The following is a 27,846-nucleotide window of genomic DNA, read 5'->3' on the forward strand; positions in this document are numbered from 1 at the left end:
TATTACAAACCTAATGTTAAGTTTTAAATACCACATGATACATAGTTCATTCATATGAAGTTTAAAAAACAGAACAAAATAAAAATGACTATAACCAATCTATTTTGTTTTAGGTAAGAATAGTGGTTATCTTCAAGGAAGAGAGAAACCAAGAGCTAGAAATGAGATCTGGATGGAGTTCTGGATACTGGTAATATTTGATTTCCTTGGCAGTTTCTGTTTGGATTTGTTCTCTTGGTGAAAATTCAAGCAACTGCATACTTATAAAAGTACTCATACTCAAGATAGATGTTCCAGTATTCCAAATAAGACATTTCCACCCAATACAAAATTCATGCAAAGACATCATGAAGAACATTTACAGACCAATCTTATTTTTCGCATAGATGTAAAAAGCATAAAATATTAGTAATATCTAGAGTATATATTTTCCATATTTCTACACACATAGTAAAACTTTTAAAGATAGCACTTAGCAGGAAATGGGGAGAGAGAGGGAATGTATCTGAAAATCGGTTAACAAATGGCTTTTTAATAAATTCAGATGACTGGGAGATGTGTTAAATGACATTTTAGACAATACTAAAGGTACAGAGTTGTTGAAATAGAGAGCTACCTAAAAACTTACCCAGAATGCAACAGAGTAGCCTAGTGGTTGAAATACAGAATTCATGAGACATGGAGGATAAAAATGAGGTCTAATATTCATATCTCAAAAGGGAATATATAGAATAAGAAAGAAACAATATTGTATAACTTTATTAGCATAAAGGTTGTTGTACAGTAACTTTTGTGCATTTATTCAGCTCAATAACAACATTGTTTTTGTATCTTTACAAGTAAAAGGAAGACCCAGGGATACATTGATCCAATCTTTGTCTAATATTGAGAGGCAAGTCATGCCTGTGAGTCCTGAGACACCCTCAGGTGACACTAATGTCTCCATGCATCTTGAAACTAAGCAATATTTTTTTTTATTTGTACTTAGGAAGAACATGCTGGGAAATCATGCAAATAATTGAATAAGATGAAAAAAACTAATGCTACTGTAAGACTTTCCTCTACTAAACCTAACAAATTTTCACCTGATAGATTATAAGTTTCTTATAAACCCTCTCATTTTAGAGATAGGAATGACATTTTAATAAACAAAACAATAATATATATGGTTTTTACGTATCATCCTTAGTTTTTGCATTCCAAGTTTAATTTGTTTTAACAATTTCTTTAAAGTATGTTAAATAATCTTAGGACTTTACATTCTTTCCCTTGTATTAGACACTTTCCATGTGAGAAAGGAACATTGCTTGAAAACAACTTTTATGGTATATGTAACCACAGAGAGCAAAATTGATTTTGTCATCATCCTAATGCCTTGGCACTTAAAAATATAGTTTGTTTTAGTTTGGTTGTGTAAAGCCATTACCTACATTTGGATAGGAAAGCCAATCTAGAGGAATTGTGGATAAAGAAGATTTATAAAAGTGGCATTAGGGGTCAAGTATTAGAACTGAAGTTGTACTATTTGTTTAATAAACTGAGGAAGTCTTAACCAATTAGTAAAAGTGAAACCACAGCCTGGCCCATATAGTGAAACCCTATCTCTAATAAAAATGCAAAAATTAGCCAGTTATAGTGGCGTATGCCTCTAATCCCAGCTACTTGGGTGGCTGAGGCAGAAAAGTCACTTTAACCTGGGAGGCGGAGGTTGCAGTGAGCCAAGATTGTGTCTTTGGGCAACAGAGTAAGGACCTGTAAAAAAAAAAAGAAAGAAAAAAAGAAAGAAAGAGAGAGAAAGGAAGGAAGGAAGAAAGAAAGAGAGAAAGGAAGAAAGAGAGAGAAAGAAAAAGAAAGGAAGGAAGAAAGAGAAGAAAGAAAGAAAGAGAAAGAAAGAAAAGAAAGAAAAAGAGAGAAAGAAAGAGAAAGAAAAGGAAAGAAAGAAAGGAAAAAAAAAAGAAGTCAACTTTATGTACACAGTAAAATTAGTCTTGCCTGAGAATCATCAGCCTTTCGGTTAGGAAGAGAACAGCAGAAGGGGCACACAGTTATTCCCAGAGAGAAGATATCCAATTTACGGAAAAAAAAAAAAATCAAAGTAAAGATTATCCTCATTTGATGATTAACATACCAGCAATCTGTAACAACATCAAATTCATTGAAGTCAGCAACAGCAGGTTTGTCAGTCCAAAGCATAAATCATGTTGCTTGGAGCAAAGGCTTTCAAAATGTATGCTGCCTGTTCATGGATTTATTACTAATTCCATCCATGGTACATGTTTGGAAATTCAGAAAACTGTTTTTGGATATACATTGTATTTATTAAACACACATTTCTTTCTCACTCTGTGAGTGTGTATGTGTGCAGAGAGAGAAAGGGAGAGAGACTATAACCAATATAAAATACTTAGAGATTTATAAGTAAAAAGCACACTTTTTAGGTATATCATATTATTTGTTAATTTTATATTTTTCTTTATTAACCATAACTTCCACTGGCAAAAACAAGACAAATTGAAAATCAGCATTTTCGATTATTTTGAATCTTGTTTTCTCTCAGAATTTAATAAGTTTTCAGGAGCAAACAACCTACACTATCACACTTTTCCTCCCTGTTGAGTTCTCATTTTTGATTCCCCAAAAGTGAGATGAGGAAGCATTACACTTCAGTTGAAAACACAGATAAGAAAAAACAGAAAAGCATACATTTCCTTCTTAAGAGTCTTTATTCTTTTAGTGCTTAGGAATGCTTTTATGCACTTTGAGCTTTTCAAGCCAGATAACCTTTTGATTTCATTACAAGTAATGACGATTTCCATTTTAGATGAATGAGTTTGAATTAACATATCAGAATAAGCTGCCAGGGTAAACAATTTTGGTCACATGCATTAAAATTGTTTTTTAATTAAAGAGACACTTGATTGTGATATTCATTAGGTAGTGAAGTGAAACAACAGAAAACCTGAGTTTTTCCAATTAAACTAAAAGCTTAATAGAATTTTGTTATTAAATGTTTTTTGTATTTGCCATTTCAGGTAAATACATACATATATAATTATATACATCAATTTTTTATTTATTCAACAAAACAATAAATAAGCAAAAATCTCTGAGACTGATAAGCGCCATGAAGAAAAATTAAAGCTGATAGCAATTCACGCAGATACTGGGCAAAAAGCATTATAGCACAGGGGTAGTATATACAGAGCCCCAAGACTAGTGAGTTCACAGCTTGTTTGAGGAATAGAAAAGACGCAAGATTGTCTGACACACACTAAGAAAAAGCAAGAATGGTAATAAATGTGTTTAGAGAGGTAGCCAGGAGATAAATATTATTGGATTTTATGGGCATTATAAAGAATTTAAATTCAATTGTAAGTGTGCTGGCAAATGTTTCATGGTTCCTAGAGTATGGTGACTGGCAGTTTTGGAAAACAACGAAGTTCAATTCTTCAGCCCTCAGTTAAGAAAAGTTAGATTAGGCTTCTATGTAAAAGTCTGAAGAGAAAAAATGATCGTTACATTTATACCTGAGAATTACATACTATCTCCTACCTCATATATTTTGTGTCTCTGAGATTAAAGTGATGCCTTTGGCCCAGATAAACACCCTACGTGATTATGTGTTAGACTGCTCCAACTTCATTTAGTTATGGGCCTGATAGAAGATGAACTTCCAAGAGGTTTGATGTGATTGCAAATCTGAGTAACATTTTAAATTTTAACATGGTGAACATTTCTATCACCCTAAAGCTCACAGTCAGATCTCTTGTACAATGGTTATTATTTCTCTACTCTGAATCATGACTCTATTGACTTCTTTGGTATCATTTAAATAAGAAAACCTTATTTAACTTGGCTGAATTACGCTGCGTCTGTTCTTTTCTTCAACATCTACTTACCAAATCCCTCAACGTGGAGGTCATTTATGGCACTGACAAGAGTAATTTCAGTAGAATAAATTGGATGGTCTTCAAGAGAGGAGAAATACTGAGAAAGTCAGTCCACTGTATTTAATTTTTTTCTGTAATCTAAAACTAAATTCAATTCTGAGTACTGTTGAGGGCAATAGTTTGAGGGAGAGGAGTGTTAACAAAGGAGGCAGGAGAAATACAGTTTTTAAGTAGAATTAAATGTGTTGTGAGGACATTACTGAGCTTTAAGTTAAATCAGGTAGGTTGTTCATATTTTTCCCGTCCTGCTTAGCTTTCCTGGTTCACATTTAGCATAAGCAGATAATGAGAATAAGCCAACATTGTGGTTTAGCTAGTTGATATGGTTTGGCTGCATCCCATACAAATCTCATCTTCAATGGCAGCTCCCACATTTCTCATGTATCATGGAAGGCACCAGGTGAGAGGTAATTGAATCATGGGGGTGGGTCTTTCCCATGCTGTTCTTCTGTTAGTAAAGAAGTCTTACCAGATCTGATGGTTTTATAAAGGGGAGTTTCCCTGCACAAGTTTTCTCTTGTCTGCTACTATGTAAGATGTGCCTTTTGCTTTCTGCCATGATTGTGAGGCCTCCCTAAACACATGGAACTGTGAGTCCATTAAAATTCTTTTTCTTTATAAATTACCCAGTGTTGGGTATGTCTTTATCATCAGTTTGAGAACAGACTAATACACTAGTCTAGTCAAAGAAAGCAAGGAAAACGGTTTGAGAACAGGCTAATACACTACTAGTCAAAGAAAGCAAGAAAAGCAAAGAAATTGAAGATCAAAAACAAAGAGATGGATTTAATGACAGTCAAAAGGAATCTAATCTTGGTGAGAAGGGGAGAAACTACCAAAATGGGGAGATCAACAGTCAATTGCTGGTGGTTTCAGTGGATGAGGTTTTGTTGGAAGAGTTGGGCTTCTGGAACAGTTTATAGTTTAATGTAAAACTATGGATATTAAAATAGGGGTATGATAATTAAAATTTTGGAAGTGTTATAGATATCAGTAGTGACAATGTCTGAAGGGAATGATGATTGAAATTGGTGATTGTGGTGAAGTGTAGAAAAAAACTACTGGAGTTAAGAAGAAGAGTATGAAAAAGATTAAAATATATTACATAGATTACCTGTATAGTGACATTATCAAAAATAATAATATTCCTATTGGTAGAAAAAAGATAATAAGCAAGGTGATACTATTGTTAATGATACTTTTATTAGGTATTTACAACCATTAGGAAAACATACACATATTTTTCTGGTCCATTTGAAACAGATTGCTGTTCATTTGTTTTAGGGAAGGATAGAAACCTGTTTTAACTCCAGGACTATTGCAACTTGGGATGTGTGTGAAAGATTATTTGAGAGCACTGCTTGGGAAACACTGTCCCTAGGTGATAATCCAGATTTCAGTTAGAACAGGAAGTGGGAGAAATATCGAGAAAAAAGGAGGGTAAACATGACTTTGTATATTCAGTGGTCACATAGGAGGAGTTTACATTGTGAGAGAATGAGTCACTTCAGAGATATACAGAGCCTTGAGTCCTTAAAAGTCCAGGTGATAAGAAAGCACTGCATGGCTTAAACTACTTAGGATGCTGAATACGCAAGGACATTTGGATTAATTTTGAAGATTATAGAATTTTGTTCTATAGAGATATCTTTTAGAAAGCTTATAGTTCATGGACAGAAATGGTTGGGGATTAGAAGAAGTGGTGGTTTCACTATATGTGTAAGGAATTTTCAGATGCTCTACCTTCATCCTTGTTATGAATAATGTAAAACCTGGGAAGAGGTGGTTTTACCAGGAATATGAATACTCTTTGGGGCCATTTTAGTCCCAAATTAGATTCCACCTCTCCATAATATGCTTTCTTCTTATGTTAGCAATTAGACATAAAAGCTTATTTTCCTCCATTCTGTAAAGGGGAAAAAGAGCTTTGATTCATGTTATGAAGCTGAAGTATGATAAAGAGAGAAAGCTCTCATAATAAATTAGCATTTTGATGGATTGTCTAGAAAACGGTCATTTGTTTCTTTCTGTGAATGGAAAGATAAAGATGATAAGGAAAGCACAAGATGCTGGAAGCCAACAGTGAAGTGCTCATAATTATAAACTCTAATAAGAGTTTAAAGTAACATGCGCTTTTAAAGTGCTAGTTTGATTTAGTGTCAATAAAACAAAAATCTTCATATTGTTTCTTAAAAATTTCAGACAATTATATTTCTTTGTGATAGTCCATGAAAAATGTGTCCTATGGTCTATGTATTTTGTAATACCTTTTCTATTGTATGCATATCTTGGATTCAGACAGTTTAAATTATTGTTTTATAATCTGAGAATTTGTACAGCGAAGAAGTTTATTTACTTCTGTTTAATGAAATGTTTTCCAATATTTTTGGCCATAAAATTGTGTTTGGTATGTTGCATGCCTTTACTTTTGTTTGTGTACCTGGGCATGTGTCAAGTAAGTACCTATTGAATTTTGCAGCAATTCTGTTCCTATGATTAAGTTCTAGGAAAGATTGATCTAGGATACTTTTGTTCTTCTATTATCCGCCAAAAGTTCAAACCTGTTGTAAGTGATACACTTCATTTTTGACCAGCTTAGGCACAATGTTGTGCGTAGGGCTTTATACCCTAAACATTTGTGAGGTCATCTGGCAAAAGTAAATTTTATTTAAACCTTAATTATTAAACCTTAATTATCCATTTTAGAGAACATTGCTAACTGATATCTGACAATGTAAACACCTGACTATATTATGGAATATAGTATGTAACACCCATGTGAACTCAAGACTTTCAAAACAAAGAGCATCAATACATCTTTCAATATAAAGATAAATGTATAATTCTTTTGATAATATATATAGAATCATGTTAAATTCTCATATGCAAGCTTCTAGCCTTCTGATGGCAGGATTACTGAAATAATTAGCATTTATTTTGTTGTCTTCCTTATCTCCTGGCATTGAGAAATAAAGTCATTGATTTTTGAATTTTCTACTAATCACAACACATATCTATTAATATAGTTATATGTTTTACTTCACTTTTCAAAATTGCATTTTTTTTGAAACCAAAATAAAATCCCAAATGCAGTGAAAACAAGACATAATTTTTTACATCAGTGATATATATCACTTGGGAATGCCAATCTCTGCATTTCCTTCAAACAAAAATAATCAAACTTTTTCTTTAGGTCATCCATTGGAAAATTCTCATAATGATATCCTCCATTCAGGGATGGAAATGATAGGATAATATCCATTTATTATAATAATGACTTTCAACAAGATAGCATTCACAAAACTTAATGGATCAAGCAAACATTAAATGTATAATTTTAACAAGCAAGTATATGGCATCAGAAGAACGAGTACATACAAATTACCCAAATTAACTATTGCATTTACAATGCATAGAACAAAGGAAAGATTAGGTCTTCAAAAACCTATAAAACATGGACAATAGCACAATATAGTGAAGACAAAATGATATAAAAATGAATATTAAAAATTAATGTTTTGCAATTGTTTAGACATTCCAAGTGGCCTATTATTACACACACACACACACACACACACACACACACACACACACACATATCCCATATGTATATAGTATATGTGTATATAGTATAGTAATATATATTTTATGTTCTGTAGTATACGATAGAATATATAAACACATATACATTATATATAGATATTACTGATAAATTTTTAAGCAAATGAAAAAATTATTAAATTCTAAAGACTTTTGAATGGGTGTGTGAATCTGCCATGATTAGCACATTCATAGTCAATTAGATGACGTTTGACCTCAACATATTATAAATATATCAACTCAATTATTTTATTTTGTCGTTTTTAAAAGGTAAGCAACTCTCCAAGCCATACACTTGGTTATTCAGGGGGAATATCACCTGTATCAAGCTGGACCAAATGTATAAGTATCAACCAGAAGCAAGTATTTAGTAACACTTCAAGTTTTATAGTCTTTACTATACTATTTTTAATGGCCTTCAACTTAAATAAATATAAGGGCAAAACTACCACATTTTATTAAAAAAAAAAATCTGTCAGCCCTGCTCTTATTCACTATACAATTCACCTGTTTTTCACTAAATAAACTGTTTATAATATTCATGGTTTTGACATTGCGTTGTCTATCAATTTGACATGTTAGAAATGAAAGAAAAGAGATTTATTTTTTTTGCTCCAACTTCTATTAAATTTTGTATTTCTTAGAGACACATTCATTGAGTGCTAAATTAATATTACAACAGATAACTTACATGTCGCCTGTATCCATATCATTCAGAAGTTTTTAGTCGATATTAAACCAAAATGCAGTAAAAATATTGGTCTGGATCAATGTTAGGAAATACAATATCTAAGCAATTTAATGTTAAGTTCATTTTGACAGCTTTTAAAACAGAAAATATGTGTTTACCTAGAAAATCAACATAAGAAAATTGCTCTGTTTCTTATCTGACATGAGTCCAAACACAGAATTTTTGATTTACCTTAAACTATGAAATAAAACTACCATTGTTTGCTAATAATAATACCTAGGTTAATATGTAAAATACGTTTTACACAACTGTCAAATATAAACAGGTCAATCTTCTTAGCTATCTATATTAACATCCATATGTGACATAAAATATTTCATAAAATTGATATATTCTCCTAAATACTCTGTTACTCTGAAGATATATATATATATATATATAAAGCATAAATCTTCTTTTAATGTAATAATATCAATTTTACTCAGCTTACAAATTTTCCCTCAGGTACTCAACATCCACAAATTCAGTTGTGCAGTCAATACCTGGAGGGAGGAGAGAATGTTGTCTGGATACACACTCTATGTTACAGATTTATGTCTAAAAATACAAAGAGACGAATGGATACAAAACACAGAGATTTTCTGATAAAGCCTCTGCTCCCTGCCATCACTCTTCGAAGGTGTAATTGATTTGTGAAACTTGATTATTGCCTCCAGTGCTGAGTAAATGATCAAGCACAGCCACTTTTATTTCCATGATTCACACTTAAAATCAAAATTGTTCATCCCAGTATCCTCTACTTTCTCCTATAAGGAGATAGTCTAGTTTAATTATATTTAAACATATTTCAAGTGTTTTAAATGTCCTAATCATTTAAGATTTATTCAGAAAGTAATTAAGAAAACTGGCCCTGTGGCATTTTCATCTTTTAACCATTTTTCAGACTACAGCATTTATAAATAAATATGAAAGCAGAAGGCCAGAATTGACTTTGAAGAGCTGTCTGTTTTAGCTATTTTACATTTGAACTACTGCAAACAGGGCACTTAACAATTCTATGCAAAATAAATTAGGGTCGCAATCAGAAACAAATAATAGAAATAAGAAACAAAATTTATATCCGGGAACAGAGTAAAAAATACAATTCCAGAGAAAAATAGGGCATTGTTAAAAGGGCTCAACTTTTCATCATCAAAACACAGTGACAATTTTGTTTCAGGTGCAAGTGTAACATGCAATTTATATTTCCTTTCCAGATATTTAAAGTTAGAACAGTCAGTTCTATCTATAGGGTGTGAAAGAAGTCTACACATTTACACTCTAATGTTTATGAGCCAATAGAAATGAAAGCGGTTTTCGTCAATATTACTCTCACTTTATTTGATTGAATTACTTCAACTGCATCTTACGATTTTACAATGTTACTGACTGCAAGATAAAATAGGATGCAATCTGAGGCACATTTATGTCCTTTCACATTTAGGTATGACTCTGCTTTTGTATGAAATCTTCTTGCCTATTGTTTTGTTTCTATAAAAATAAGACATGTATATATTTTAGAATAATGTATCTAACTCTACAAAGACTTTCCATCTGTATTCGGTTTAGTTGAAATGTATGCTCAATTAATTTATATGGCCAAACTCAGAATTCTGTATTAAGATTAATTTAGTTTTCTATTTTTAAAAGACTGAGATTGAATAGAATGCCTTTTTCTCAGTGTGGCCTGAATTTGTTCCACCATCCTACAATGGAAGAATCTCATTTTGTCCTTTATTTCAACCTAGAGGGTAGTAAGTCACTCCCTTAGGTGTAATAATCGTGGCACTAACTGTGATTCAGTTAGCAAGATGGTGATAATGATAACAATAACTCAGAGTCTTTTCCCCTAGAGACTCTCAAAGACACCACTAGTACTCACTCTCCCACATTATGAGTTTCATGAACTGTACCTGAAGGTTTAAATGTAGCCCTAAGCTGAGAAGTATTTTTTAAAAGTGGCACCTTGTTACTATGATAGCATACATCTGTTCCCTGTATGCCTTTGGAGTTGTCTCTGCATATAACAACAACAAGTTTTTACAACTGTCAGCAAATGCCAGCACAACTGGGGAAAAAAAAGGGAGAATGTCTTGTACTCCATGTATCAACAATATTACTACCCATATTCCTTTGCTGTCAATAGTTATGGAGTAAATATATACTTAGTAGAGTCAATTGGTACCAAGAAAAATTGTCAGGGTCATGAAAGGGGTAGAGAGTACTGAATGCTGTCAAGTTGTTTCAATTTGTGGGATATATCTGGCATGTCACTTGTGCTCAGAGCAATATGTCTCTTAATGTCTTAAAGGCATTTCTAGATTTTTATTTACTGGGTATATTTCTATACTGATTAACAGTCATAAGCATCTCTTTAATATTCTCTCATTCATTTGCTCCATAGGATAAAGGGGCAGGATAAAAATTAAAATAAGATAATCTGAGTTTTTAAAATAATTCATCTTTCATCAAAACTTGTTTCCATAATGATTGAATGAATATGTGATATAAAATGAAGAGAAAAGCAGAGGTTAAGATGAGGTAATTTTAGGTCTGTCAAACATTTATTTATCTCTGAAATCTTTGCTGATGTTGGAAATAATGAACAAAAATGTATTGGGGAATATAAAAGTTTCAACCTGGCTATCAAGCTGAACTGTCATTAGAGTATAATTAGGACATGTTCATTACTAGTTTATTTTGTCTGTCATTATGGATTTTTTTAAAGGATAGCAGTGAAAGCAGTTTTTAAAATAATAATTTTCCTTTAATGCGGTATTTGAGCTAGATACCTTGCACATGCATGTCTATGGGCAGGTACATGTATGCAACATATAGGATAACATATTCATGATACTTGCATGAGCAAAAGGTGGCTATCTAGAAGAAGGTAAGAGAATGAATAATGGGAGCTACTGAAATCTTATTCTGTCTGAAGTAGTCCTGGGCATCACACCTTAAATATTTGATTCCTGTTAAACAAGGAAAAAAAGTGTAAGTCCATTTCTGACAAGGTCAGTACCGTCATTTTCAATAGTAATGGAACTGCAAGTCCAATATAGCATTCTATATGACTATCCAGCTCTCCTTCACAGAACGGGGAACACAATAACAGATGCACCAATGTTTTTATTACTTCGGATCATCTCAGCTATTCATGACCAATTTTCCCCCCCATGAACTTTATCTTCCATCCTCTTCATGAAATGCATTGTCAAACTTTTTCAACGAATCGGCTCTGAAATCATTTCTAGATTTTTAGCACAAATAAGGGATGTATATTTAGAGGGAGTACATTTTTTAAATTTGTATATGTATATGTATATATTTTTTCTTCAAAAAACCCACGGGTTAGCATCCAATAAGAAAAATTTATTAAATTATTAGAATAAAAATGTTTCCTTGCCATAGTTTCTTAATTTTAAGCTGCAACAATTATTATTATGGAAGGGAATATATAGGAAGCACTTATCTGTGTAAATTTGTACTCAAAAAATCTTTTCTTGTATAATTTAGTCACATTCTACATACAGAAGAAACTACTGCCTGGAGATGTCAGATAACTCAGGTAACTTCACAGAAACACATTGCACCCTTAAAACTCATTGATCAGTTACTGAAGTAGACCCATAGAAATTGTAGTCTTGATTCAAGAGTGAAAACCTATAAAATTGAAGATTTTGAAAAGTAGGGTATATTTGCTCCAAGTTATGTTTTCATAAATATAGTCTCAAATAAAATAATAGTTTTCTTGGGACAGTAAAACCTGACTGAAATCTACGGTGTGGGGCTATTAACTGTCATCTCACCGTTAGGAACAAACTTGCTTTCATCTGCCTTGTCCAGCCATATGAAGGTCACTATTGAAACAGGAATTTTAACCTAACTGACTGTAACAGCTCCAAATGAGTTATTATGAACTATCATTGAAGTCCTCCTAAGTTCACAGTTTACTGACCTGGAATACTATAAGTCCCTGAGCATTTCACATCCATCCATCTGTTGTTATTACCCAGACCACCTTTTTTTATAAGATTGAAGCCCATATGTAATCTACAGTAAGTAAATCAGCAATATTTAATCTTCAATGATTATATCTTATGGAGCATTCATTTGTAATATACTTTCTCAGACATTTTTAAAAAGGGATGCTGAATTTACAGATAACTTCCCACGTCCTCATTTGTAAGACACTTTCCTGAGGGGTGTCTTTTTGCCAAAGATTAGTTGGCAAAACCCCAAACTAAATAATTACCTGGTTTTTTTTGTTGTTGTTTTAGAAGTAGAGGGGAAATAAACAAAATTCAGTCTCATGGGTGACTCAGGTTGTCCCTGATTTTGAATTTATTTAAACACTTATTTTCTAAAAACCAAGCTTATTTAAAAATATATTTCAACATTTTAATTTCTTAGTAATGTTAAGAATCTGTCCTCCAGTGTTTCTAAGGCATTTTAATTTAAAAGTTTCAGTTTAATTTAAAATTTTAAAATATTTTGTTAATAAAAGTTAATGTAATTTACTTTTAAGTTTCTAAATTTAACTTAACTTGAAAGGTAGCACATCATAAACCTTATAAAGAGTAATTTTTATTTTTATTTTTTGGAATTGACCATATCGTAATTACATTTTCTGGAAACTCAACACCTCCTTTTCAGACAGTGCCTCAAGGGATGTAGATAAAAAAGTGAGTTAAATCCTGGTGGGTGGTACTCTGGTCTCCTGCCATTTCTGACAAAAATTGTTCAATACAGTGAGTTTACATGTAAAATATCATTTAGAGAAAAATGTATCTCACTAAAATCCTTCATGAAAATTTTGTTGTAAAACATGAATCTGTATGGAGTCAGCTCTCTGAATTGGCATATTCAACCAACTTTGGGTTGAAATATTTGGAAAAACAAAAATAACAATACAACAATAAAAATACAAATAAAAATATAGCATAACTATTTACATAACATATACATTGTGTTAGGTGTTATAAGTAATCTACAGGTGATACAAAGCATGTGGGATGATGTGTATAGGTCATATGAAATATAACATTAAAACGAGACTTGAACATCTGCTTTGTCATGGGAGAGGGGTGAGAACCCATTTTTCACAGATAACGAGGGACAACTGTATATTCATTCCATATTTCATTTTAAGTACCTTTTAAGAACTGGGGAAAATGCTTTATGTTAAAAATTTATAGGTGGAAATGGAACGAACTTTAGTTACAGAACTGTAATTTAATGGACACCATGTTAAATTAGGTCATGAGTATAACAACAGAACTACGTTTTTTTTTTTTTAATTCAGTCTTATCGTGTATTTTGAAAAAAATTATCACTACTTGGTAAGACTGTCACTAGGTGTCGTTTTATAATTTTATTGATGTATAAATATTTTCTTTAAAAAAATCATAGGAAGAGACCTAAAATTATTTCATGTATCATGCCTTGATAGACCTTGTAATCTTGTATGTTCTGAGCTACATTCATGTAAACACACATAACAAAGGAGTATATTTCACAGGACTCAAATGAGTGCTATAGAGAGAATGTGTTTTATGTACTATCTGAATCACAAGCTTGATAAAGATACAGATGTCCAGTCTCACCCTAGACCTGTTGAAAAAAGAGTAATTTTCCAGGCCTAGGAACAATGAAATCATGGATGCGCTTGCTCAAAAAAGCAGAAAATATTGTCATTAAATACTAAAATATAAAGTTTTTTCTTTTTTCTGGTAGGTCTTCTCTTTTATCTTGTCATGGTGGCTATTACTTGATATGTAATATTGTTTTAAGTAAAGAAAAATTAAAAATTTAAATTAATCATAAATTTTACATTTATTTTTATATTGTGCAATGCCAGTTTAAGATGCACATATTAAGAACATTTAACATGTTCACAAATGCTATATATAAATGGTGCGGCAAGCAATAGTGGACAAACATATTGCGTGTATCCCCTCGCCTCATGCATGTGCTGAATGGTCTCATTTGACTTCACTTATAAAACATGAGTCCAAAAATACAACTATTAAGAATTTCAAGATGGTGAAAATACGACGTAAAACCAAGTGTGGTAGCCCTCCTGAGCATGGGTCCCTGTGCTACTGCATGTATCACTTCCTCTAGATGACATCCCTGAATAAGGTCATGGATTTTGCTTTTTAAAGCACCTCTTTAAAACACCTTTTTAAAGAGGCATCTCAGGCAATTCTTATGGGGAATCCCTCTAGGTGCTTTTTTTTTTTTTTTTTTTTTTTTTTTTTTTTTTGAGACAGTCTAGTGACAGTCCCTCTGTCACCCAGACTGGAGTGCAGTGGTGCAATCTCGGCTCACTGCAACCTCTGCCTCCTGGGTTCAAGCAATCCTCCTACCTCAGTCACCCAAGTAACTGGGATTGCAGGTGCCTGCCACCACGTCCAGCTAATTTTTTTTTTTTTTTTTTTTTTGTATTTTTAGTAGAGATGGGATTTCACTGTGTTGGCCAGCCTACACTCAAACTCCTGGCCTCAGGTGGTCCACCCCACTTGGCCTCTCAAAATGATTACAGGCGTGAGCCACTGCACCTGACCAGGAACTGTATAGCTATCACAACATATTTCAGATTAGGAGAAATTCTTTTACTTGAGTAGGAAAAGGCTCATAGGCTCAGATGAACTTGAGCTAGTTTGTTTGAGAAGATTGCTTCTGCTCTTACCACCATTTTTATGTATCTGAATACTCAGGTATTAGAATTCAAGCATTTCACCTCCAATTTCAAAAAGTGACAGTGATAAGGAGAAAGGCTTGGGGACTTGAACTGGACATAGCTTTTCACAGAAAGGCTCTAAATTAATCAAAGCATGAGTATCAGCCATTTGACGTTCTCTCTCTTAACAGACATTTCAAAGATTGCACATGACACTTCTTAGAAATGTATGCGGCCCAGAACATTTGGTAAACTGCCTTTGTATTATACCATTTTCAACCACTTTAAAAATAACACAAATTTTTGCACAGTTAGAACATAAAATTATTGTATAGGAAGCAGATTTCAAAACGAAATACACAACATTTTTCAAATAATGTTTAAAAACACTGGTTGTACTTCACACTGAACAATTGCTGGTAAGCAATCATTTTTTGAGTATTAAAAAATATAATTCTCTAGGATTCTTAATTCAAGCCAAGCACATCAATGAAAATGCTCTTTTCACTATGAATATATCAATCAATGTAAAAGTATAACTTGATTATATATGAATATGCTGTTTTCATCTTTTCTAAGAACTTGGAGCTAGAAACTCTTAAATATTTAAATAAACAGGAGAAATAAAACTGGTGGCACAATGTATATAATTTAGTAATGATGAAAAATATTCTCAGCCAAATTAATTCATTTTTGGCTATTAATATTGAATATTATTAATTTCACTCCAATTTATCATTGATAAATAGAAATTTCCCTTAATGGTAAAAATCCTTTTTTGTAATTAAACCTAATTTTATAGAAAGGAGCAAAGTATGTTTGAGTTAGATACAGGGATGTAGATTTTCACTCAATCTGTAGAATAAGATATAAAACATAAGCTAAGAATTGAAGAGGCAACTTCATGAAGAATTAAATTACCTTAATGAGAGGGCTAAATCAGTGTTCCCTCTACCCTCATTCAGAGAAAGTTAGGACTGGATGCTCTCTAAGAGAATTTGCATCTCTTTCAACATATTTAGGAAAATCACTTACTGTGTAGTCTCACTCTTGATTCTCTGAATCTCCCCTCTGTCTCAAAATGAAAAGAAGATTATTATTCTTTTCTTTGAAATAGACAATAGACATGTCTACATCATATCACATATGAAGTACATACTTCACTCTGGTCTCTCTTCAGTTGAAATTTGCTATTGCTCCACTGAAGGAAAATTTGGTAAGTTTCTTTGACAAAGTGATTTACTTTTACCAAGTGAGTTACTTTTATATTGAAGTTCTCATTAAAGTATAATTTACCAAAAAACTTTACTTCTATGACTCATGCTAAGTCATGTTGTTTTCAAGTTGACCTACACTTCTAAAAACTATATAATTAAAAATTTTCCTGATTTTTAAAATTTTTGCAGTCTTCATGGTGATTTAAAGTCAGTCTGAACTTATTTAATAAATGATATTGTTATGAATCCAAGGAATCCTATTGCGGTAGATATCCTTGGTTGAGAGTCAATATTCACTATTCCCACAGTCATTTACTTAAGACCTCAATTTATTCTTCACTAAACACTTCTTGTTATTCTTTTAAGTAAAAGCAACTACCACTTTTTGCTAGATATGAAAGGTGACATGTTTAGAAAAGGCAAACAATATTGAGGTATTTAGGTTCCTTGCGATTTAAAATTGTTTAGTGAGTCCTTAATATTTAAAGCCTGTTATCTATTTAACTCAATTATATCAGAAAATCCACTAGGATCTGAACAAGATTTGATGGCCACAGGTATTAAAGAAACAAGGGGGAAACATAGCCCTAATACAAGTGCAGTGTGCAGTTGCATTGCTAAAATATCGAATTTAGAAATACTGCTTTCTCGTCCATTCCTTTATCTTTGTCCATGTGCATGGACAAATAACCTCCTCATTATAATCCTCAATTTCCCAACTGTATAAATAAGGCGGCTGGACTATTTCACCTTTAAGGTATTCTTTAGCTCCAAAATCCCATGGTTCTATCACTTTCAATTGATGGACGGTACAGAGAGAGGAACACTTTTGGAATAATTCTCACAGCCTAAAGGCCAGTGATGACACAGATGGTGATGTTTTTAAGGAGGTGATAGAAGATATTTGATCCCTTTGGTTTGGAGTCTACCAACTGAGATAAAGGAGAAGAGCTGAGAAGCCTTGTAACATTAGTATTCTTTGTCTCTTTGTGGATGACCCTTTCACATTAATATCAACATCAGAAACTGAATTCAAGAAAAGAAAGGGAGAGTCACACATTCTTTCAATAATCCTTTGTCAGTGAACATTTGAGCACCACAGGAAGCCAAATCAGACATCACTTAAAATAGTTTTTGGGTCAAGATTACAAAAAAAAGGAAGACAGGAAAGAACAGTGGAATCAGCAGGAATGTGTCCCCTAAAGTCCCTTAAACTAAGTTGGAACACAACCCAGAGCAAGTTAGCTAGAGCACTTCTCAGTGGGATTATGCCCACTGAAAGGTATTAACCACAAATTGTTCTCAGAAAGTGTTTCCTTTCAAAACTGAAAGTCATTGGGAAAAAAGAGGTTTCTTACTAAGGAAACTTTAAATGAAACATGCATGCCAAATTTTACTGTTTTCAAAATTCATAATCAAACCTGAAAATAAGGATCTTAAATTGTGGAAAATCAGTTTGAGTGTGATTCTTATCTCTCAAGGTCATATGTATGGTAATTGAAAACCTACTCTATAACTGTTGACTAGTGTTCACAGGTTTTACCAATGTATAAGAAATTTTTGCAAAAAATAATAATAAACAACATTCCTCTGTTTTGTGTTAGGGATTGGTATTTTTCAGTTGGATATGGAGTTAATTTTTAGAGTCACAAATGTGACTGTGGCTATCAAACACAAAATAAAGAGCTATTTATATGCAGAGAACATTTCATTTCATACAATGAAGAGAAAAATGAAATTTCAGCACCACATGCATCTTTGACACATCTCTGATAAACTGTTCAGTATAATTCACATATTCAGTAGACCACAATATGTACTATTTTTCTTTGGAGACTTTCCTATTCACTTCCTTTCTGTCTATTTTAAATATTCAGGCTGTTTATTTTTAAAATGTCTATCCCAACTCAGAGACATACCATAAAAACAAAATAATGTGTGTCCAGTATTTTCTTTATCAGTTAATTTGAATTTTAATTTTTAAAATATTTAATTGCTCCAATGACAAGTATGATTTATTATCATTTAAAGAATTTTGAAAACAATATAAAGTAATTAATTAAATTCCTATGTAGTTTTCATAAAGCTTGTGCAAATTATCCATACTTCACAGAAATTGGGAAACAAAAATACTGTGAAAATATGGTTCATTTTATTTTGGTATTGCAACTATGTGTTTTTAACTATCTGTAAAACAAAAGCTTACATCATAGCATTTTAGATGTAGTTGAATTAATTTCCATAGTTTTTAAGTTTGTATTTAGAATTGGAGAGCTATTTGTAGTCTCAAACCATAAATAAGATTTCATTATTTAGCAGACTTGACAATGTATAAAAAATTATCAAAAGAGTAAAAATTTTAAAACAGCATATACTTATCTATAATCAGTTTTATGTCTGGATGAATTTTATTGCTGTTTTCTTCCATTAAACATGTCATAAAAATAAGATTATTGTTTTGTTTGTTATATTTCAAAAGCCATAAGAGATAGCTTATATATTTAATAATACATCACAAAATAATGCTGTCCAACTGATTGACCATGCAAGGCATTAAATTTTGGAGTTGAGAGTTTTATGTGACTGGAATTCATGTGTACTTCTTTTCCCTTTCACATGTGCAAAAGCTCATTCTAGGTTCAGTGGTTTGATCTATCTTATCACTCTTCCAGAGTTTAGTTCAATGTAGTACGCTCCAAAGTTACTTAGTCATTGATACCTGTTTGCATTAACTAGTATCAAACCTCCATTTTAACAATTAACTTTCTCTTCATTTTATTAAGTCTACATTTAAGTCATGAATTACTAATATAAATTCCCTTTCCAAAGTGAATGTATTAGACTTGTATATTATTCTGTATCATGAATACACTTTAAATAGAGGCAAATATACTTTAGCTGTGAAAGTAATGTGTAGTGTTAATAAGTGATTCAATTGTACAGGGATATGTTGATCCATTTGTTGGAATGTGATAAGCATAGTCACAGACTATGTTTAAACAAGTTCAAACAAGCATGTTAAAACAGAAAGGACTGAGAATTAAGTTTTAACAATTCACCAGTATAAATAACACATCTGAACAATTTTCATGTTTAAAAAAAGGGTAACATAATACAGAATTTAAAAACTTACTGTTGAGTTAATTTAAAAACCCGTATCTGTTGCATATTATCCAGATGTGGTGAAAAACAAATAACAAAAACATAGCCTATTCAGCTAACATTTTCAAACAAATATCCTAAATTAAACTAAATGATGATTGCATTTTTATCAATAAACTTGGCTTGACATTTTTATCAAAAAAGCACTTTGATATTAGGTTGACCAAAATTATTACATCATTCAAGTTTTACTCTTATTTTATATATATTGACATAATTCTAGACTACAAATGTTTTGAAAATCAGAATTTAATGCAGTAATTATATCCAATCGATCTTAAACTCAACAATCAAGTCATCTGAATCAAAAAAATAAAATATACATTCCAAATACAACCAAAAGAGGCAGATTTCTAGAATGACATAGGGAGGTATTTGGCAGGACCTTTTCTTCCCTGTTGCACAACCATTTAACTGAAGAAAATAATTTTTAAAATAATTAAATAAAGGTTTTATATATAGTTATATGGCATGCAGCAAATGAATCAACATTCATTCAAGCTAATCTCCTAAATCTCAGTATGAAAATTTACTGTGTTAGTTCCTTCTCATGCTGCTATGAAGGAATACCCAAGACTGAGTAATTAATAAAGAAAAAAGGTTTAATTGATTCACAGTTCTGCATGGCGGGGGAGACCTCAGGAAACTTCAAATCATGGTGGAAGGCACCTCTTCACTGGGCGACAGGAGAGAGAGTGAGTGTCCAGCAAAAGGGGGAGCTCCTTAAAAAATCATCAGATCTTGTGAGAACTAACTCACTATCACAAGAACATGATGGTGGAAACTGCCCCCATTATTTAATTATATCCACTTGGTCCCTCCCACATGTGGGAATTATGGGAACTACAATTCAAGATGAGATTTGGGTGGGGACACAGCCAAACCATACCATTCCACCCTTGGCCTCTCCCAAGTCTCATATTCTCAGAATTTAAAACATAATCATGCCCTTCCAAAGGTCTCATTAACTCAAAACTCCAAGGACAAAGTCTCATTTGTGACAAAGTAAGTCCTTCTGCCTATGAACCTGTAAAATCAAAAGCAAATAAATTACTTTCTAGATACAATGGTGTACAGGCATTGAGTAAATACACCTGTTCCACATGGGAGAAACTGGCCAAAACAAAGGGGCTACAGGCCTCATGTAAGTCCAAAATTCAATAGGGCAGTCATTAAACCTTAAAGTCCCACAGTGATCTCTTTTGACTCCTTGTCTCATATCCAGGGCATGCTGATGCAAGAGGTGGGCTCTCATGGCTTTGGACAGCCCTGACACTGTGGCTCTGCAGGGTACAAGATGCAGTCCCCCTCTTGGCTGCTTTCACTGGCTAGTGTTGAGTATCTGTGTCTTTTCCAAACACACAATGCAAGCTGTTGGTGGATCTGTCATTCTGGAGTATGCAGGATGGTGGCCTTCTCACAACTCCACTAGGCAGTGCCCCAGTGGGGACTCTGTGTGGGGGCTCTGACCCCATATTTCCCTTCGGCACTGCCCTAGCAGAGGTTCTTCATGAGGACTGTGCTCCTGCAGCAAACTAAGGCCAAGGTACATCTGGGGGTTCAGGCATTTCCAAACATCATCTGAAATCTAGGTAGAGGTTCCCAAACCCCAGTTCTTGATTTCTGTGCACCCACAGGCTCAGCACCACATGGAAATGGCCAAGGCTTGGGGCTTGTACCTTCCAAAACAATGGCTCCAGATATACCTTGGTCCCTTTAAACCCTGGCTGGAATTGAAGCAGCTGGGATTCAGGGTACCAGGTCTCAAGGCTGCTCAGAGCAGGGGTGCCCTGGGACCGACCCAGGAAAGCATTTTTTCTTCCTAGGTCTCCAGTCCTGCGATGGAAGTGGCTGCCTTGAAAGTCTCAGACATGCCCTGGATACATTTTCCCCATTGTCTTGGTAATCAACATTTGGCTAATTCTTACTTCTGCAAATTTCTGCAACTGGTTTAGATTTTTCCCCAGAAGACAGGGTTTTCTTTTTATCATATCATCAGGCTGCATATTTTCCAAACTTTTATCCTCTGCTTCCTCTTGAACACTTTTCCACTTAGAAATTTCTTCTGCCAGATATCCTAAATTATCTTTCTTAAGTTCAAAGTTCCACAGATCTCTAGGCCATAGGCAAAATGCTGCCAGTCTCTTTGCTTTGCATAGCAAGTGTGACCTTTACTCGTGTTCCCAAGTTTTCCATTTCCATCTGACACCACCTCAGCCTGGACTTCATTGTTCATATCACTATCAGCATTGTGGTCAGAGCTATTCAACAAGTCTTTAGGAAGTTCTGAACTTTCCCACATCTTCCTGTCTTCTGAGCCCTCCAAGTCTCTAGGAAGTTCCAAACGTCTCACAATTTCCTGACTTCTTCTGAGCCTTCCAAACTGTTCCAACCTCTGCCTGTTACCTAGTGCCAAAGTTGCTTCCACGTTTTCTGGTATCTTTACAGCAGCACCCCACCACCCAGCACCAATTTACTGTATTAGTCCATTCTCACACTACTATGAAGAAATACCCAAGACTGAATAATATATTAAGAAAATAGGTTTGTTTGTTTGTTTGTTTGTTTTGAGATGAAGTCTAGCTCTGTTCACCCAGGCTAGAGTGCAGTGGTGTGATCTCAGCTCACTGAAACCTCTGCCTCCCAGGTTGAAGTGATTCTCCAGCCTCGGCCTCTTAAGTAGCTGGGATTACAGGCAGCTGCCACAGTGCACAGCTAATTTTTGTATTTTTAGTAGAGGCAAGTTCTGCCATGTTTGCCAGGCAGGTCTTGAATTCCTGACATCAGGTGATCCTCCTGCCTCGGCCTCCCAAAGTGCTGGGAGTGAGCCACTGCAAGCCACTGTACCCAGTCAGAAATGAGGTTTAATTGACTCACAGTTCCACATGGCTGGGGAGGCCTCAGGATACTTAAAATCATGGCTGAAGGCACCTCTTCATAGGGCAGCAAGAGAGAGAATGAATGCCCAGTAAAGAGGGAAGCTCCTTATAAAACCATCAGATCTCATGAGAACTAACTCACTATCATTAGAATAGGATGGGAGAATCTGTCCCATGATTCAGTTATCTCCACCTGGTCCCTCCAATGACACATGGAGATTATGGGAACTAAAATTCAAGATGAGATTTCAAGGGGATACAGCCAAATCAAATCATCATTTGAACCAGGACCTACTCCTTTCCCTCCTCCTGCATGTCAGTATTATAGAAACCTAACTCTGGCCATTCTTTCCTAGGCAGTTAAGGTAAAAAAGACTAGCTTCCCTTTTCTCTGGATCCCGGAGTAAAGCTATAATTTCTCCCTGGAAGGGAAGACCACTGGCGCATTTTATTCTACAAGCCTTATGCTACAGTAGCTCTATTTTGAGTGGGCATGACAAAAGAACTCTTTGCTACCACCCATCCCCTACTTGTAATGTGAAAGCTTTATTCCAAAAGTGCCAAGATGAGAATAATGGGATACAATTGCTCTTGTCTCAGCTTGCTCATGGGATGAATGTTCCATGCATGGGGGGAGACAAACCAATAAGACCAGGGCTCTTACTACTTCAAGGTCCACTCATCCTCATCCCACTTCCTGTGTTCTGTTGTGAGGGTTCTTCCCCGGGAATGAGACAGGCATTCAGTACACCTGATGAGGGGATAGTCATTATTTGAAACAGTACATGAGGAATTCTGTATCTAAAGGCATTGTTCAACACAATGGAAATACTGGGGACAAAATAAGAGAGGATTATGGTAACTCCATAATACAGATAGCAGTAAGTAAAAAGGCAGAGTGACCAGTATTTTGACAGAAAATTAGGAAAATAAGCAAGTAAAGTCCTTCTGAGATCAGATTATCAACTCCGAAGGTATGAAAGTTAGTGAATATGTGCTCAGCTGTATCTACTCAGGAGCATTCAGAGCTAGATATTAGGCAATCGGATATGGAAAATTATTCCCTACGCTGCACTTAAGTCTACAGACAAATGGCAAAAGCCTAACTAGCAATATGGGCTTAACCACAACTTTGGATGAAATGCAGACTGAACAATAAGTTTTTCTGACCCTAGGAAGACCCTAGGAAAAAAATAAATTTGCAGTTATCTCTGACAATATGGAAGAACTGATAAATGGCAAAGTTTGCATCCTCCCTAGATTGGTCAAATAGGGAAATCAAAGTTTCTAGTCACTGTGTGACCCAGGAAGCGAAAACACGAACTCCTTAAACTGTACTAGCAAAATTCCAAGCCCAATATCAATCCATTGGTAATGGGTAAAAATGTAATGGCCCAAAATGGCTTAACCATAAATGTTGACAAATAAGTGACTCATACTGATCCAGGAACAATCTCTGGTTGTCCAGACTGGAAGATAAGGTCAAGAAACAAAAATCTGAGCAGGGATATCAGAAACTACACGGTAACGAGGGAGTATACTCCACAAACCAGGTCAGCCAAATCTTACGCAGATATGCACGTGACCAAGTAAATAACATATAAATGTCTAATTTTCAAGAAATAATTATGAGTTATACAAAGAAATAAGAAAGTGAACAATATCGGGGGGAAAACACAGGCAATAGAAACTACATTCGAGGGATTCCAGAGCTTGGACTTCGGAGACAAAGACTTCAAAGCAGCTATTATAAATATGCTTAAAGAACTAAAGAAATTCTCATCTAAAAATTAAAGAAAGGCATAATGGTACTGTCTTATCCAGAGAAAATAATGGCATATAAACTACAATAAACAACAAAATGGAAATTCTGTAGTTAAAAAGTACAATAACAAAAAAAAATTGATGAGAAAGACTCAGCAGTAGATTTCAGCTGACAGAAGAAAGAAGCAATGAACTTAAAGATAAATCAACAGAGATTATACAATCTAAATAAAGAGCAAACAAAATGAAGAAAACTGAAAAAAACCTCAGAGAAATATGGGATACCATTATTAAGTTCACCAATACCTGCATGATGTGACTACCAGAATAGTAAGAGAAGGAAAAAAGAGTTAAAAACCTTTATGCCTGAAATTTCCCAAGTTTGGTATAAAACATAAATTAACACATACAAATGAAAGGAATTTCAGTATAAAATAAATACATAAAATATTATCCCCAGACATAACATAGTGACAATGTTGAAAGACAATGACAAAAATAAAACCTTAAAAGCACTGAGAAAAATTACTCATACTCATCATATACAAGATAACCCCCCAAAATTAATAGCTTTATTAATGTGTTCAAACTGCCACAGCAAAGTGCAGTTATACCTTGTTGTGCTTTCCTTTATTTTACTTCACAGATAATTTTTTTTTTTTTTAACAAATTGGGCAACTCTGTATCAAGCAAATCTGTTGGCACCATTTTTTGGCAGTATTTGTTCACTTTGTGCCACATTTTGTTAATACTTAAAATCTTTCAGATTTTTTTATTATTATATCTGCTATGGCAATCTGTGATGAGTGATCTTTAACGTTACTATTGTGATTGTTTTGGAGCACCACAAACTGTACTCATATAGAATGGCAGACTAAATCTATAACTGTTTGCAGTTTTACTGCTCCACCAAACAGCCATTTCTAGATCTCTCCTTGATCCTCCCCACTCCCTGAGACAAAACAATATCAAAACAAGTTCAATTAATAACCCTACAATGACCTCTACATGTTCAAATGAAAGGTAGAGTCACGTCTTTCATGTTATGTCAAAAGTTAGAAATGATTAAGCCTAGTGAGGAAGGCATGTTGAAAGCCAAGAAAGGCCTAAAGCTAGACCTCTTGTGACAAATAGCCAAGTTGTGAATGCAAAGGAAAAGTTCTTTAAGGAAATTAAAAGTGCTACTCTAGTGAATAAGCAAATTATAAAAAAGTGAAACAGCTTATTGCTAGTATGGAGAAAGTTTTAGTGGTCTGGATAAAAGATCAAACCAGACACAGCATTCTTAAGCCAATCCCTAATGCAGAGCAAAACCCTAATTCTTTTCAATTCTATGAAGGTTGAAGGCTGAAAGGTGCAAAAGCTTTAGAATACAAAAACTGCAATTACTTTTGCACCAACCTAATAGTTCAAAGCTAGCAGAAGTCTGTTTATAAGGTTTAAAAAAAGAAGCCATGTCCATAACATAAAAGTGTAAGGTATTGCAGCAAGTACTGATATAGAAGCTGCAGGAAATTATTCAGAAGATATAGCTTCTCTACAGAGAAGTCAATGCCTGGATTCAAACTTCAAGAGACAAACTTTTATTAGCAGGTAACATAGCTGATGATTTTAAGTTGAAACCAGTGCTCATTTACCATTCGGAAAATCATAGAGGCATTAAGAGTTATGCTAAATCTCCTCTCCTATATTCTATAAATGGAACATCAAAGCCTGGATGACATATCTGTGAGTACTATGGTTTACTGAATATTTTAAGCCCACTGTTGAGACCTACTCCTTAGAAAAAAAAATTCATTTTAAAATGTCACGGCTTATTGAAAATGCACTGTCACCCAAAAGCTCTGATGGAAATGTATAAAGAAAGTAATGCTATTCTCATGCCTACTAACACAACATCCATTCTGCACCCCAGGGATAAAGAAGCACTTTTGAATTTCAAGTCTTATTATTTACAAGTACACTTACAAGTACATTTCCTAAGAGTAGAGTCATTATAGATAGTGGTTCTTGTGAGGAATCCTATGACCTCACTGAAACTTAATTGAATATTAATAGACCCTATCACATGCATTGGGGATTAGGACTTAATGGACCCTATCATATACACTGAGGATTAAGACTTCAATACACAAAGTGTGGGAGGAAACAGTTCAGCTCATAAAATAGCTGATTTATATATTCAGAAACAATGGAAGTGAAAAGGCAATGTGATGACATGTTCAAAAGTACTAAAGTCAAAATAGTCAAGAATCATAAAAACAACAAAGCTACCTTTCAAAAACAGAGGTGAAGTAGACACTACCAGATAAACAAAAGAAGAGATAATCTATTGCCAGAGGATCTACCTTAAAAAAAATTCTAAAGAAATTCTTCTGGCTGAATGCAAGTGACAACACATTCATTTAATCCCTAAGAAAAGACAGAGTGCCAATAAATAAAATTAGGTAGATAATTATAAAAGACAATATAATTGAATTTTCTTCTTTTTTCTTTTCTTAACTGATTTAAAAAGCAATAGCTTGAAGTATATATTTAAATATGTATATGTATATATATGTATTGTTGGAATCATAGCATATGGAAATGTAATATATTTGACAGTAAGAGGAGATGATTGTGAACAAACCATTTTTGAAGTAAATAATGACAGGTTGTAATGTGAATTCAAATAAAAAATAAAGTCAGAGATTATAAGAATATTTATTTAATAAACAGTGCAAATATTTATGTACTCTTATTTTCTCAACTTTTGTAAAATATGTAAAATTTCAAAAAATGGTAATTATCACAATATATTACCATTTAATTATCACAATATATCACATTTAAGTCTTTAACCCATATGAGTTAATTTTTGTATAAGGTGTAAGAAAAGGGTCCAGTTTCAGCTTTCTGCATATGGATAGCCAGTTTTCCCAACACGATTTATTAACTAGGAAATCCTTTCTCCATTGCCTGTTTTTGCCAGGTTTGTCAAAGATCAGATGGTTGTAGATGTGCGGTGTTATTTCTGAGGCCTCTGTTCCATTACATTGGTCTATATATCTGTTTTGATACCTGTAGCATGCTGTTTTTGTTACTGTATCCTTGTAGTATAATTTGAAGTCAGGTAGAGTGATGCCTCCAGCTTTGTTCTTTTTGCTTAGGATTGTCTTTGCAATGTGGGCTCTTTTTTGGTTCTATATGAAATTTAAACTATTTTTTTTCCAATTATGTGAAGAATGTCAATGGTGGCTTGATGGGGATAGCCTTGAATCTATAAATTACTTTGGGCAGTATGGCTGTTTTCATGATACTGATTCTTCCTATCCTTCAGCATGGAATGTTTCTCCATTTGTTGGTGTCCTCTCTTATTTCCTTGAGCATTGGTTTGTAGTTCTCCTTGAAGAGATCCTTCACATCCCTTGTAAGTTGTATAACTAGGTATTTTATTATTTTTGTAGCAATTGTGAATAGTTCACTCATGATTTGGCTCTCTGTTATCAGTGTATAGGAATGCTTGTGATTTTTGCACACTGATTTTGTATCATGAGACTTTGCTGAAGTTGCTTATCGGCTTAAGGAGATTTGGGGCTGAGATGATGAGGTTTTCTAAATATGCAATCATGTTGTCTGCAAACAGGGACAATTTGACTTCCTCTTTTCCTTATTGTATATTGTTTATTTATTTCTCTTGCCTGCTTGCCCCAGCCAGAACTTCTAATACTATGTTGAACAGGAGTGGTGAGAGAAGGCATCCTTTCCTTGTGCTAGTTTTCTAAGGGAATGCTTCCGGATTTTGCCCATTCAGCATGATGATGGCTGTGGGTTTGTCTTAAATAGCTTTTATTATTTTGAGATACGTTCCATCTGCATC

At 33.8% G+C, this 27,846-nt stretch overlaps 1 long non-coding RNA gene across 2 annotated transcripts in view; it reads left to right on the forward strand.

Moving 5' to 3' along the window:
- The window catches only part of LOC116549460, a 128,424-nt gene that overhangs the window by 76,161 nt on the left and 24,417 nt on the right, over window positions 1-27,846 (forward strand). Inside the window, exon 2 of one of the 2 annotated variants that reach the window (XR_004267889.1) lies at window positions 16,083-16,181. This is a non-coding gene — a long non-coding RNA (uncharacterized LOC116549460). Of the gene's footprint in view, window positions 1-14,991; window positions 16,182-27,846 lie in introns of those variants that run through there. The other variant, XR_004267888.1, reaches the window with a different exon arrangement.

The sequence above is a fragment of the Sapajus apella genome, unplaced genomic scaffold, assembly GCF_009761245.1.
Source record: "Sapajus apella isolate SASKATOON/1434 unplaced genomic scaffold, GSC_monkey_1.0 scaffold1, whole genome shotgun sequence".
NCBI lineage: Eukaryota > Metazoa > Chordata > Mammalia > Primates > Cebidae > Sapajus > Sapajus apella.